The 13749-nt window shown below is 44.9% G+C and overlaps 1 protein-coding gene across 1 annotated transcript in view; it reads right to left on the reverse strand.

Annotated features, from left to right (window-relative positions):
- The window catches only part of Hs3st4 (heparan sulfate-glucosamine 3-sulfotransferase 4), a 416918-nt gene that overhangs the window by 379263 nt on the left and 23906 nt on the right, over positions 1-13749 (reverse strand). The window lies entirely within an intron of this gene.

A 13749-nucleotide genomic window follows, 5' to 3' on the forward strand; every position in this document is an offset into this window, starting at 1 on the left:
GTCATGAAGACTGTATTGTCTAACCAGTTCCCCAAATCTTCAACCAGACTTCACATCTGAGAAATAGTAACTATTCTCTCTTGATTAAAACATCCAGTCTCTGAAATACAATAAAATGTTCCAAGGTAATGGGGAAGAGACTGGAGATATGGGAGCAGTATGTAATGCCGCTCCCTTCCTGTTGTTCCCTTTAGATCGCTGTCTATTCATGTGCTGTGGAGACAATCGTACAACCCACATTTAATGCTCTATACCTGGACCCAACGCCAGGGACTCCGTGCTTCATTCACATCCTTACCCTTCTCAATTCATTGAAAACCACTTCAAGCAAAAATCATTTGAAAGAAATTACCTCTGTGTATTACACCGTGAGCAGTGAAAAATGTCCCACGTGAGACCCGAGGGTCCCAAAGCAATAATTTTTTTTCTGAAGAGCAAGATATAATAAGTCAGGGAAAAGAAGTCCCCATGACAACAAGAAGAGGAAGGAAGGAAGTGGAAAATCAGAGGATTCGAGTCTTTTACAATACAAGGCATCGCTAATTTGTAGTTGGGTATCTGTCTTTGTGTTTAAAATCCCAGAAAGATAAGTGCTCTTTCTTGCTTTTCTGCCTGCCTGGATGATACTATTCAGGTTCACTATACTGCAGAAGAGGGTGGGAACAGGTTCGCCTTGGATGGAACGGGCTTCTTTTCCAGAGACTTTCCCACCTCCTGGCCCAGAAAGATAAGATTATGTCATGGTACCTACAGCAAAGTTGATATTCCAGAGGATTCAAACCACAAATTTTGAACAAGGAGGCTAGGGATACGGCTTGGTCAATAAGTGTTTGCAGCACGGTATGAAGATTCCAGCTCAGAGCTCCAAAACCTAGTTGTTAAAATAGCCCGACATGATGGTGCATCTTATAACCCTAACAGGTGATCCCAGGAACTTGCTGGCGCCTACCTGGCGAGCTCGAGGTTCCAATAAGAGACTCTATCTTAAAAAACAAGGTGTCAGCTGCTGAAAACAACACCTGAGATTGATCTCTGGCCTCTCTCCACACACAGGTATACACACGCATGAATAGACACACACACACATGCACACGTACATATGCACACATGCACAAATACTGAACCAGAGAATTTTCTATGCCTTATACTTGGGGTCATGTTCTAAGCACTGCACCTTATTTCTTTCTTAAGAAGAAACATACTTTCTCCTTCTGGATTCTTTTTGCTCACTGCCCCCAACCTGAGTCCTGAGTGGAGCCCCACATCTCCACTCTTTTTGATGTGCCCCCAAATTTCATAGAGCTAAAAGTGTTTAAAAGTATTTATCCTTTGAAAATGTAATGCCCTCCCATGTCTCATAACTTGTGTGCTTTGTCCCAAGCTGACAGCATCATTTTGGAAGTCTGTGGAAACTCAAAAAGGATGAAGTCAGCTGGAAGGAGAAGGTCACTGCAAGCAGGTCCTTGGGGGTATTTTGTCCCTGGTCTCTTCCCACCTCGCTCTCTCTGCTTCCTGTCAGTCATGATGTGAACTGCTCATGGCTGCTCTGCTATGACAAACATGAGCCAAAATAAAGACTTCCTCCACTGAGTTGCCCACATTGGGTCTGTGATGGTGACAGAAAAGTAAATAATACCTCCAAGGGTGTCTCATGGACATAACTGAGAAACACCAGACAGGAAAATACATGCTAGAGACTGCTAAGTACTTAGCTTGAATAGCTAAGTTTCCCTGACACTGGGATCCATCACCCCTGAAGGTGGGCCTCTTCCAGGGCTCAACCTTCTAGAATCTTGTTCTGTTCTTTCCTCTCTATCCAGAATATCCTCATCATGAAAAACAGGATTCAATCCAATGTGGCCAAAGAGCTGCTATCCATTAAGGCTCTATCTATACTGTATTTTGCTTAATCCAGTTAACAGCTACCTAGCAAAAGGTATTGTATTTTCTGCTTTGTTTATGAGATAGTATAAAGAAATATCAGCCACTAGCACACAGTCACACAGCTTAGAATCAACAAACCTGACTTTAAAACCGGACTATAAACCAACTGTAAACACTACCATAACAGAAGACAAGGGTGAGACTCCGTGATAAAGTATGTGCGTCCCCACACTAAGCCAAACCTCCATCCTCATGTCTCTGTGTAATGCAGCAAGCTGCGTGCTGAAGAAGTAATAAGCATCAACTCTAGGACCACGGTGTATGAGCAAGGATGAATGCATGCATGTGTGGGGCTTTGAACATGTTTTATTCTTCCATAAAACACTTGGATGATCAGTCACCCTAGACACTGTTCATCAGTTCATTCTGTAAGGTAGCTTGGTGTGCCTGACCCATCATTTCCTTGGGAATGGACTGTTTTTCACTGAAAGACAGGGGCCACCTCATGTGTAAACAGGCTTGCATGCAGGTTGAAAGGAATCACCCCCACACCATCTGGGTGGCATGGCTCACTCTTTCCAAACATCTACACATGAATTTCCTCCACGCCCTGAAAACTCCCTTCAAAATTCTTCTATTGCCCAATGGTTTTGTTTTCTACAATGCAAAGAATCAAAAACAGGACCTCCAGTAGGGCAAGTGCAGGCTCTACTTCTGAACTCATCACCAGCCCGGAGTTTCTTCACTACAAACAATAAGTTATCAAATATTCAACTGCTGAGCTCTTCCTGATGGGAAACTTCCAGAACTATTTAGCTACATACTACCCTCCATTTTCCCACTATTTGTTTTTAACTGAAACACTACAGACAAATTTGTTTAAGGGAGTTCAAGGTGAAAGGAATTCACACCACATGCCAGGCTTCCCTCTGCTCTTCTCCACAAGAGGTTTCAGAAACTGGTCCATGTCTGTCTACACAGTGCCTCACTCTTTTCAACAGCGCAAGACTGCAGCCACCTGAAAATCTCCTGGAGATATGCCATGATTTACTTCAGAAGACTTGGGTTACTGTCCCCAGATACTCACTGGTTCCGTGATTCTCTCTCTCTTTTTTTTTTTTGGATTTTTTGAGGCAGGGTTTCTCTGTAGCTTTTTGGAGCCTGTCCTGGAACTAGCTCTTGTAGACCAGGCTGGCCTCGAACTCACAGAGATCTGCCTGCCATTGCCTCCCGAGTGCTGGGATTAAAGGCGTGTGCCACCACTGCCCGGCTCGGTTTTGTGATTCTTTACCCCTGAAGGCAACAGCCATGCCTCTCCGAGCCTGACTCTGCCCTGGCACCTTCTACTATTCCCACGGAAATTTCCCTCTGTTCTCAGCATATCATCATCATAAGAATGCGCATCCGGTGACTTAACATCTGGCAGTCTCTGTCATTAACAGTAAAATGGGATACAGCAGGATGGTACCTGCCTCCAAGCATGACAACCTGAATTCGATCTCTGAGACACATCTAGTGGAAGGAGAGAACCAACTCCCCATGGTTCCACATACATGCCAACCCATGGGCACGCACACACACACACACACACAAATTAAATAAATTAAAGTATGATAAAATACAGTAAAATTATAATGTAAATTGTGCATGTCTCTTTTTCTGGACAGCTGAGACTTTGCAAACTGAATACCGAGTGACAAGTACACGCCATTCCTTACAGAGATCATCTTCCAGCTCAAATACAGGGACGCCCTGTAAGAAACAGAAGCAAATGGACGAAGTGTCTGAGTGTTGTCAATGAAACAGGTCCTGAAAACCATGCCGCACATAGTAGCTGAAACCCATGCACCTGGGAGACTCCCTGAGCCCTGGACGCTGAGGATGGGAAACAGATCTACAAAGCATCATGAAGGGTTTGTCTATTCATACATTTCTTCTTCATGATTTTCATGGGAATTGTAAATGCCCAACATATCTTGCAAAGCAAGAAGCCTGAGATATCAACCTCTCCTGCAGGGCATGTGGCCTGGGATATCAACCTCTCCTGCAGGGCATGCAGCCTGGGATATCAACCTCCCCTCAGGACATGTGACTTGGGATATTAACATAAGGCTTTTAGACACAGTAGCAATTCCCATCACAGATCAGACAAATCACTGCTGAGTAATGATACAAATTCTCACTGTGACTGGGATACTAAATTAACTAAAAGAACACAGTTATTACACATAAGGGCAAGGAGAGCAGGACAGCCCCTTCCATAGTGGGAAAAAGTGCCCAAATTTAAACAAGCCTCCTGCAGAGAACTATAGAAACATAAACCAAAAGACCTTTAAATCATTTGGAATGTCAAAGTTTTGATTCTGTAATGTATATTCAGGAAGTACATGTGTATATGTAAGTTTATGTGTACATAAGTCTCTGTGGGTGGGGGCACGATAGCACTGGCTTGTGATGCCAACACTTGGAACCTCAAGAAAGAAGATCCTGAATTCCAGGCTAGCCTGAACTTGGCAATGTGAAAACAAGAAACAAAAAGGAGGAAGGGAGAGAGACAGAGAGGGAGGAGGAAGGGGAGGGGGGATGCGCATTATGTGTAGACATACACGAATATGTATGTTCTGTATGCATCTGCTCACTGTAATGCTTGTTCCAACACTGAAAGCAATTCAAATGTCCATGCGCATGAAGCCAGTTAAATGCCACACACTAGGCCCATATCATATAATAAACACAACACTGCCAATAAAATTCATGTGCTAATGGAGTAATGTTCCAACTGTGGGTCACAAATCATCAGTGAGTCATAAAAGCCATTTAGAGAGTCACGGCCAACTTTTTAAATAGAATAGAGAGTAAAATATTTAAGAGTATACTGTACAGAGTAAGTGGTTTCACAAAACTGTTTGTAAATGCATGTGTATTTATTCTAGGTAATTACATAAAGTACACTTCATACCATTGGGGTATAGTAAAAATAAATAAATAAAAGCTCTTGTCGTGATGGGAAATACACAAGAATATGCAAATGGTCTGCTTAATTAGAAATAAACAGAGGTGGCTCAAGGGTGTAGTCAGGCGAACACCACTTGCCTAGCGCATATGAAGCCCTGGGTTCAATGCCCAGCACAAGAAGGCCAAGTATCAGAATAAACAGGGGAGAAGTGTAGCTCAGTGTGGGAAATATGTATGAGCACCTACCTCACATATACAAGGTCGTAGGTTCAATCCCCAACACCAGATCAAAAGCAAAAGAATCATGAACTTTAAGATATAATTCCAAATTCAAGCTAAGATGATAGTCAAACATATATACATGTATGTGCTCAGAAAAGAGAGTCCCTGGGGGAAGCAGGTTGTGGGGAAATACAGTCTTTCTCTCTGCTTTCGTTATTGTCTAAATCTCCCATCATGAGCAATTATTACTTTAACAAACAAAAGGGGGCTATTTTTCAAACATGGTTCTGGCAAGCAAATCAAAGTCTTAGACAATTCCTAAAAGCAGATTGCTGATAACAGACTAGATAAATGCAAACAAAGCTTAGGAAGCCATCCACCCTTCAGATACCCTGCTAGGAACGATACCTTTAGGTAGGCTACAGACCAGGGCACTCAGGAGAACAGCATGGGCCTATAAGATGGTGTATAAGAAAAATAAAATAGCTCAGAATTAAAGTATGCTGGGTCCTCTCATAATAACACCCACAGGTGATTGCTGCTATTAGATAAAGACAGGGAGACGACAGAGTCAGAATGAAAAGGAAGAGAAAGGGACGATCGCGCACTGGGCAAAGTTCAAGGGAAACCCAGGGATGCTTGCTTTTGAGAGACAGTAGCAAAAGCCCTCTGAAGCAGCCATGCAGTGCAGCCACCAAAGCCTTCAGCAGTTATGTAAATTTTAAATGGCCACGAACACAATAATAAACTCATTGTATCCACTCATCAAGAACCAATGAGGTGACCAATGGTCTGACCTCTTCTAAAAGCTGATGAGGATTTTTACACGCCAGCTCTATTTCAGAATCAGGTGGTAGCTTCGCACTCAGGAGAACATGTGGGTTTCTTTATTAAAAGAATTTGGAAGATCCCACTCTCATGTGGAAAAACAAGCAATGGTGACTTCATTTAATCTTGCCCCACGTCCAGCAGCAAGTACCCCAGTGGTTGTGGTTGCTGACGCTGCTCAGGAAAGAGTGGGGCAATTGCAACTTTGCTGTATCCACTGTTCCTTGCTTCCCAGACCTTTCTCCACTGTCAATATGATTATGCCATCAAAATGTTTGTGCTGTGCAAAGAGAGTCAAGGGCAGCTCCCGCTGTCTGTGTGGTGTGTGACTCAGAGAGAGAGAGATCCTGAAGAGAGAGTGCTTACCGGCAGGGAAGCCTGGGAGAATGAGAACCATCTCAGGAGGCAGGCCCATCAGAGACTCAATGATTGGTGGGAGAAGAATCTGACAGCTCAGACACACTAAGTCACTTCTCGGCTATGGAAGAACGCCTGTGCCTCGTAAGTAGTACATCAGGAGAGGGAAAATAAGGGTTAAGGAAAGATCTTACCCATACAGACAAACCCATCCTTCTGGCTACTACTGTGTAAGCCTAGATTTAAACCAGCATGGTTTGAGAAAACGTGCGCTTCACTGAGGTTCCTCATCAGGAATGTGACATACGCATACATGACTCACACTCTTCACACCATCAATAAAACAATCATCCAATATGCGAAGGGCCAGCTCTCTAGCTGGAACCAGGGAAGACTTGAGAAGGATTACCTCCATTCCTAAGGAGCGCAATGGGCAGAAACATCCTCCTGTCTCCACGTCTGCCTACTGGTAGCTGGCTTCTCCTTTTTAAAACATGTCTACCTCTTCTGCTTTGCACTACTAGTATTTATGTTCCAGAGCTTTACGTGGGCCAATCATTTGAACCTTGCAACCCATTCATGAAGAATAAACTGTTAATTCCTTCATGTTAGAAGTTAGTAAACTGAATCACACACAATTACCCAAGGCCACACAGCCAGCAGGCGGCACAGAAATAAATATTCAGAGTCAGGCAATGGACTTGAAGTCCATGACATGAGACTAGTCCATATTCTTAAGGATACAGAGAATGTTTACTTAAGACAGAATCTCAGCCTCTCTCCCCAGAGCCATTTGAGTATGGTGAAATGCTGTGACCTTCGTCTGGTCATTCTCTACCCATATGTCCTTGCCCTGTCATGTCTAAGAGATCAAGCCAGTTTCCCCACAGGGCCAGCTTTATTTCTCACTGACTGCAAAGCAAAGTAAAATAAACCAGGAGGAATGGGGGACTCTTCAGGCAGGTTGTGCATTGGACAAATACAAATAAAATGGCTTTAATAAAGGAACGGTGCAGGAGAACATATATCAGACACCTGGTGCCTCTAGCAAGCCAGGTAATCCTCTTCATGGAGTCTCAGGGTGGGGAACAGCAAAACCCTAGGTCCTGAGCTCTGTTTGAGGGCTGGCAATGAGAACACTTTGCATTTTAGGGTGAGAAAAGAAGGCAGAGAATTTTAGGACCTAATCACAGTGATTCTCCACAAAAGCTTGATTTTGCCAATCGACTTCTAGTTGAATCTCCCAGGGCAGTTATCTAATAAGCTGAAATTTCAAATGAGCTGCATTCTGCTGCCACTCAACACTATCAAGAAGGAATCCGGGTGGTGGTGGCACACACCTTTAATCCCAGCAACCGGGAGGCAGAGGCAGGTGGATCTCTGTGAATTCGAGGCCAGTCTGGTCTACAAGAGCTAGTTCCAGGACAGGCTCCAAAGCTACAGAGAAACCCTGTCTTGAAAAACAAAAAAACAAAACAAAACAACAACAACAACCAAAAAAAACCAACACTTTTAGAACTGAAGAAAACTGAGCCAAGTGAAGAAGCAGGCCCACAGATGGATGGATGTTCCTCCTCACGTTCTTCTGCACTGCTAGGAATGAACCCAGGAGCCTGAACACGCTTGTCAGCCTTCCTGCCCCTGAGCTACCCACTTCCTCACATCCACCACGCCTTCCTGCTACCTCAGGGAGTGGGATGGTTAATAGTGACCATCAATCTGACTACAATCACAAAGGAGACACACTTCTGGGAGTGGAACTGTCTGGGTTGAGTTAACGGAGGTGGAGAGGTCTATTCAAGTATGGGTACCTTGAGACCTGAACTGAATAAAAAGGAGAAAAGGAGCCAAACACCAGCATTCATCTCTCACTGCTTTCTGACTCCAGATGAAATGTGACCAGCTGCCTCCCACTCCTGAGACCACAGCTAGAAGGTGTCTGCCACTGTGCCTTCGCCATCTTGATGGACTGTACCCATAAACTATGAGACAAAATAAAACTTTCATTAAGTTGCTTTGGTCATCAGAGCAGTGAGAAAAGTAACAAACTCAGCAGAACTCCTTAAAAGACATCTCTGAGTATCCAAATGCATTTAAGTCACAAAACAAATACACTCTCGGAGACAGGATGTCAGGACATGGATCTGGGTAAAGATACTCTGAAGTACTCTTCCATTTACTGTAGACAGTCACCCACAAGTACACATACAATGTCACTTGTCAGTGAAAACATGGAAGGAAAAAACGGCCACAGACTCAAGACTGTCCACACCGTTTACACATGTAAATGTCTTGTCGGTCCCTGGTTTCCAGGGCAGTAGTCAGCAGGGGTCAACACAGAGTACAGCAACATTGAAGTGAGTCAGGTGACTTGAGGATGTTTTCTCACATCGACGTGAGAGACAGCTGAGAGTGAAAGGCCATCAAGGGGAAAACACAGGATTTTTTAAGAAGCGAAAAGAGACCAAGGTTATTAGCCCTTTTAAAAGTGGTGATTCAACATTATCCTCAACTAAGACTGTGTGAAGAGTGTCCCACAAGCACCACCAAGGTTAGAGCTGGGTTACTGTGCCTTCTACAGTTTGGATCATAAATGTTCCCCTAAAGACCCCATTGCTGAAGTCTCGGTGCCCTGCCTGGTACTACTGAAGGAGGTGGAGCCTAGGAAGGGAAGTTAAGTCACTTTTAAGCATGTCCCTGTATACTAAGACTCCATCCTTCTCTCTCTCTCTCTCTCTCTCTCTCTCTCTCTCTCTCTCTCTCTCTCTCTCTCCCGCTCTCGCTCTCTCTCTTTCTCCCTCCTGGCTGTCCTGATGAGGTGTCTCTTCTGACAAGACTCCTGCCACCTTGCAGCAAACTCAGACCAACAGGGTATGGTTTGGAAACTAAATTGTGAACCAAAACACATCTCTCCTCTTTCCAAGGTGATTTATCTTGGGCATTTGTTACAGCAATAGAAAGCTAATATTTCCCCAAGCCTCTTTTGGGGAATAAAGTTGACTGGGTACATCAAAAAGAAAGGTATTTCATCTTACATGGAGAACACACATGTAGCACACTTTTGGCAAATATTACTTTCTTTTTGTGCCTCGCATCCTTCCCATCTCACCATCCTATTCTTATTCTAGATGAAATTTATGTCCCTGCAAGTTATGTCCTTTGCAGAGGTCACTTCCTTTAAGACAGTGGTCGCATTGTCCCTTTCACCCCATAAGTATTCTCCTTGAACTCTTGCTAACAGGAACTGAACTTTGTTTGGGCGCACAGATGACTCAGATGATCTGAGGTCTACTCTCCTTGGCAGCCTCTGAGTGGTCCAAGGGAAGACAGACACATATGCCCAACTGTCTCGTTGGATGTCTGATGGGCATCTCGTGCCCTACATAGAAGTCTTGACCTCCAGTCCTGTTGATGGAGGATGCTTGTTTGTTCCTGGCTGCCCAGACCGGAAATGACCACACAGAGGGGAATACCACATCCACCTCCCTCCTCCAAGCCCTAAGCCTCAGGGCTCATCAGCTAGTTCTCATTTTCTCTTACACCTCACAATCTGGATTCACACTGTTTTTAGTGCTTGTGCCAAACAATCCAGGCCGGATGTTTAGCACCTCTCCCTTGGAAAGTCGCAGAAACCTCCTGATTAGTGTCCCTGCTTTTTCTGGTATTCTGCAGCAACTCTTCACATATCATGTCCCTCCCCTGACCAAACTTACCAGTGCCCTCCATCCACTCACAGGTGTTATATGGTGGGGCTCCCAGGCAGCTCGCTGACCTCATGTCTTAACCCTTCCCTATCTTTACTTTATACTAGTCACAAGGGCCTCCTTGCAACATCTCAGACTTACCAATCACAGTCAGGAATGAAGGTTATTCCTTCTAACTAAAATTTCCACCCAGGGGCTGGAAACCTGGCTCAACAGTTAAGAGCTGTTGGGAGCAGTGAACCCTCAGATTAATGCGCGAAACAATTCCACACCAGTTTGGATTTAAAGGGGATAGTTATTTTAGGGGGAAACTTACAGAATACCGTTAGTCAGGAAAGGAGTCTAGTCACTGGAGCAAGAGCCGGAACCAAGAGAGCAGAAAAACTGCCGCTCTTTTTTAAAGAGAAATAGACCACGCCCCATGGGCTGGTATCTTGGCGACTATTGGCTGAAGGAGCGGAAGACGCTCCTGCAGCATAGTGGGCTGGTATTTTAGCAGGACTGGGCAGGACATAAACACCAACAAGCAGGCCCCTTCATGTTACACCAGATCCTGAAACAACTTGTTTTCCCCTGATCTGAGTGCCTACAGCTGCTCTGAGCACGAGACCCTCGGGAGTTCCTGATGGCAGGAGAGTGATTGCTAGTGGGTTTGGCTGGGGCGTGGCTATCAGTTAAGGATCTCTATATAAGCTGCTCTGGTACACAATAAAGGGGGCATTCTGGCATCAAGGATGACCTGTGTCTCTTTCTGTCTGTGAGTCTTTGTGTGTTTCAATCTCCAGCCCCTTGCCCTGTTCACAAACTATATGGTGGCGCATAGAACGCAGACGGGCGTCGTGCGCTGCAAAGAGCCCTGGTTGCCCCTCCAGAAATCCTAGGCTCAATTCCCAGCACCCATACAGTAGCTGTAACTGCAGTTCTCAGGGGATCTGAAGCCCTCTTCTGGTCCAAGGACACCAGGTACACACATGGTGCACAGACTTATATGCAGGCAAAACACCCATGCACATAAAAATTAGTAATTTTTAATATTAAAAATAAATAAAGATGAAATTTCCACTGAGATCATTCAGTCCCTTCAGCATCTCAATCCTACTTGCATTCTCTACCTTCTACTTGTACATGCCTCCTCAGACTCTGTCAGCATTGTTCTTTGACCATCTAATTCCTTTAACAGGTTTAGGCTCTGCCATTCCCGGAGGAATGTAACTCTCATTCATGATATTGTATGTAACGCTCACTCATAGGTAGGACCCTTACTGAATCAGGCCCTAACCTTTCCATATGTGGTACATTCACTTATATAGTCATGTATGTATCTGCATGTGTGCACGTGTGCACAGATATATGATTCTACACCCAGTATTTTACATAAGTACTGGCGATCCAAGCTCAGGTCTCCAAGTGTATGAAGCCAGCACTTTAACAAATGAACCATTTACTAGGCCCTATTGTTTCTTGAACAGTGTCTCACTAGGTTGCCCACGCTAACTTCGAACTCCTAAGCTGAAGCTATCTTCTTGCCTCGGCCTTGTGAGTAAACAGAACTATAAGTGGGCACCACTACTCGTGACTTTCATATTAACTAGGAAGAGGGTTTCTCTTACACTCAATGTATTTACATTATCTCCACAATGGTGTCTAGAACACAGTGGTTTCTGATCAACAGATTTTTTTTTTTTAATACATGGGCAATACAACAAACAGATACAACTAAGCCAGTTGTGCCCAGTTGGGGTGGCAAGGAAATAAACTGATATTTTCTAAAATAAATTTTCTCTGCAAAATACTAAAGAACATGCACCCTGTCGCTATGCTCTCCCTTCCCCCTTCGCACGCTCTGGTGTGTATAAGAGGCCGAGACCTGCACCTGCTGTCTCCATGCCGTGCTGGAATAAGCTAGAGTCTAAAACGCGACAGGTGACGCGACAGAACGAAAGGATATCAGCAACCTGGCTCTGTCACACACTAGTGAGCCGCTCAATCTACTCCAGGACCACCTACCTGGAGCTCTGGCTAAGTGAATTCTAAATGTCCTCAGTCACTGTTCATTACATCTTCTCTCGCTTACAGACAGGAGGATCCAAAATGACACCTTCCACATTTATTAGCCTAAACTGTGCTTGTCGTCTGCTTGTCTGTCATCTTACCTAGACTGGAGTTTCACAAGGTCACGACGGGCTCTTCAGAGCCCGCCCACTGCCGTGACGGCAGCACCTCAAGCATAATAAGATATCTTAAAGGGCGGCTACAGGGGTGGTCCATTTCCCCAGGTTCCTGAAACCTATACTAGATGTGGGTCCACTCTGCTCTCTCCTTGGCCCTTGAGAGATGCTGCTGCTGTAGGATCTGGCATCTCGGCTCTCAGAACGCTAAGACACATCTTAAAAAGTCAACTCTTCCTCAAGCTGTATCTAAACCAAAGAGACTTTTTTTAGACTTTGGTTTTAACATCTTCTAGTGACATTCAACTCAGTTCATCACTCCCTCCCTCCTTTTTAAACCTGAGTTCCATAACTTTTTTTCTCATTTCCTCCTGTATCTTTGCTTCCTTTACGAGTTAGATTTTCCATGGGCTCCAATTAGCTTCAAAGCTCAATCCCAGACCCACTTCTCTTATTGCAAAATAGCCGTTGCCTGGCTTTCATTGCACCTTTGTGCCATTAACTCCCTATGTTCCACTCCCAAGCCCACCTTCTATAAGCTCAGATACAAACCTCCAGTGGCCCGTTTCACATCGACACATGGATGTCCACAAATCATCAAAACACAACACATTTGGACGTAAACTTATATTTTGCCTGACTAATCTAAGACCCAGTGAAGATGTCAGAAACCTACCCCAGACTAGGTTATAGGCCTAAAGGTAATACAGTAGCCTAAGGAGCTAGAGAAAGGACTGGACTCGAGCATGCTTGTGTTCTGGAACGCAAGAACAAAGAATGGTTTTCACTCCATCTCTCATCTCTGCATCTCTTCAGCTCTTTGCTTTCCCGGGGCAAACCAGCTCTCTCGTGGCCAGGAAGAGCCATGGCACCTCACCCTCACAGCCCTCAACTCCAAAGGCAAGTCCTCCCACTCACCCCAGGCCTGAAAGTCTGAGAGGAAGAATCTGTGAATGCCTATCTCATTGCCACACAGTGTGCAGCAGGTCAGAGGGAGCTCAGTAGGGGAATCTCAAACCACAGCTATATGACTGGGTTCTTGCTTCTCAGGAGAGTATGCTGGACAGGTCGAATGAACCAACGACCTCTACACACCCTCAAGCATCTATCGCCCTCTCCTTAAGTTCCCTACATTAGTTCCAGCACATTCCCAGGCAGGCACAAGAGCCAGAAACCTAGGATGGCCTGCTGACTTCCCTTTCTCTCGTCCATCAAGGCAACACCATGTTCTTTCAACTTTACCTCCCAGGTGTCACGCAGAGTAACTGCCATCTTCCTAGGCTAAGCCACCTAAACCTCTTTCTGGAAAGAGGCAATTTCTGCGGGAATTTCCAGTGTGCATTCCCATAGTGCATCACACATATACCAACCCGGTTGATCACCCTAAAGCATACACCTGGACCATGTCATTCATCTGATCAAACCACTAAATTGCCCTTCATGGCTCCTAGAATGACCCCCACATCTGGGGCCTGGCTTACAAATCCCTGCATGGCTCCCTCTCCAACATCATGCAATACCTTCCTCCTCCCTCTTCTGTGCAATTCCAGCACCATGCACTAATGCACATCCCAGCCATGATGACATGGCACATGCGTTGCACGTGCACACACACAAACATGTTCACCTAT

This window comes from Chionomys nivalis, chromosome 8 (genome assembly GCF_950005125.1).
Source record: "Chionomys nivalis chromosome 8, mChiNiv1.1, whole genome shotgun sequence".
NCBI classification, from domain to species: Eukaryota; Metazoa; Chordata; class Mammalia; order Rodentia; family Cricetidae; genus Chionomys; species Chionomys nivalis.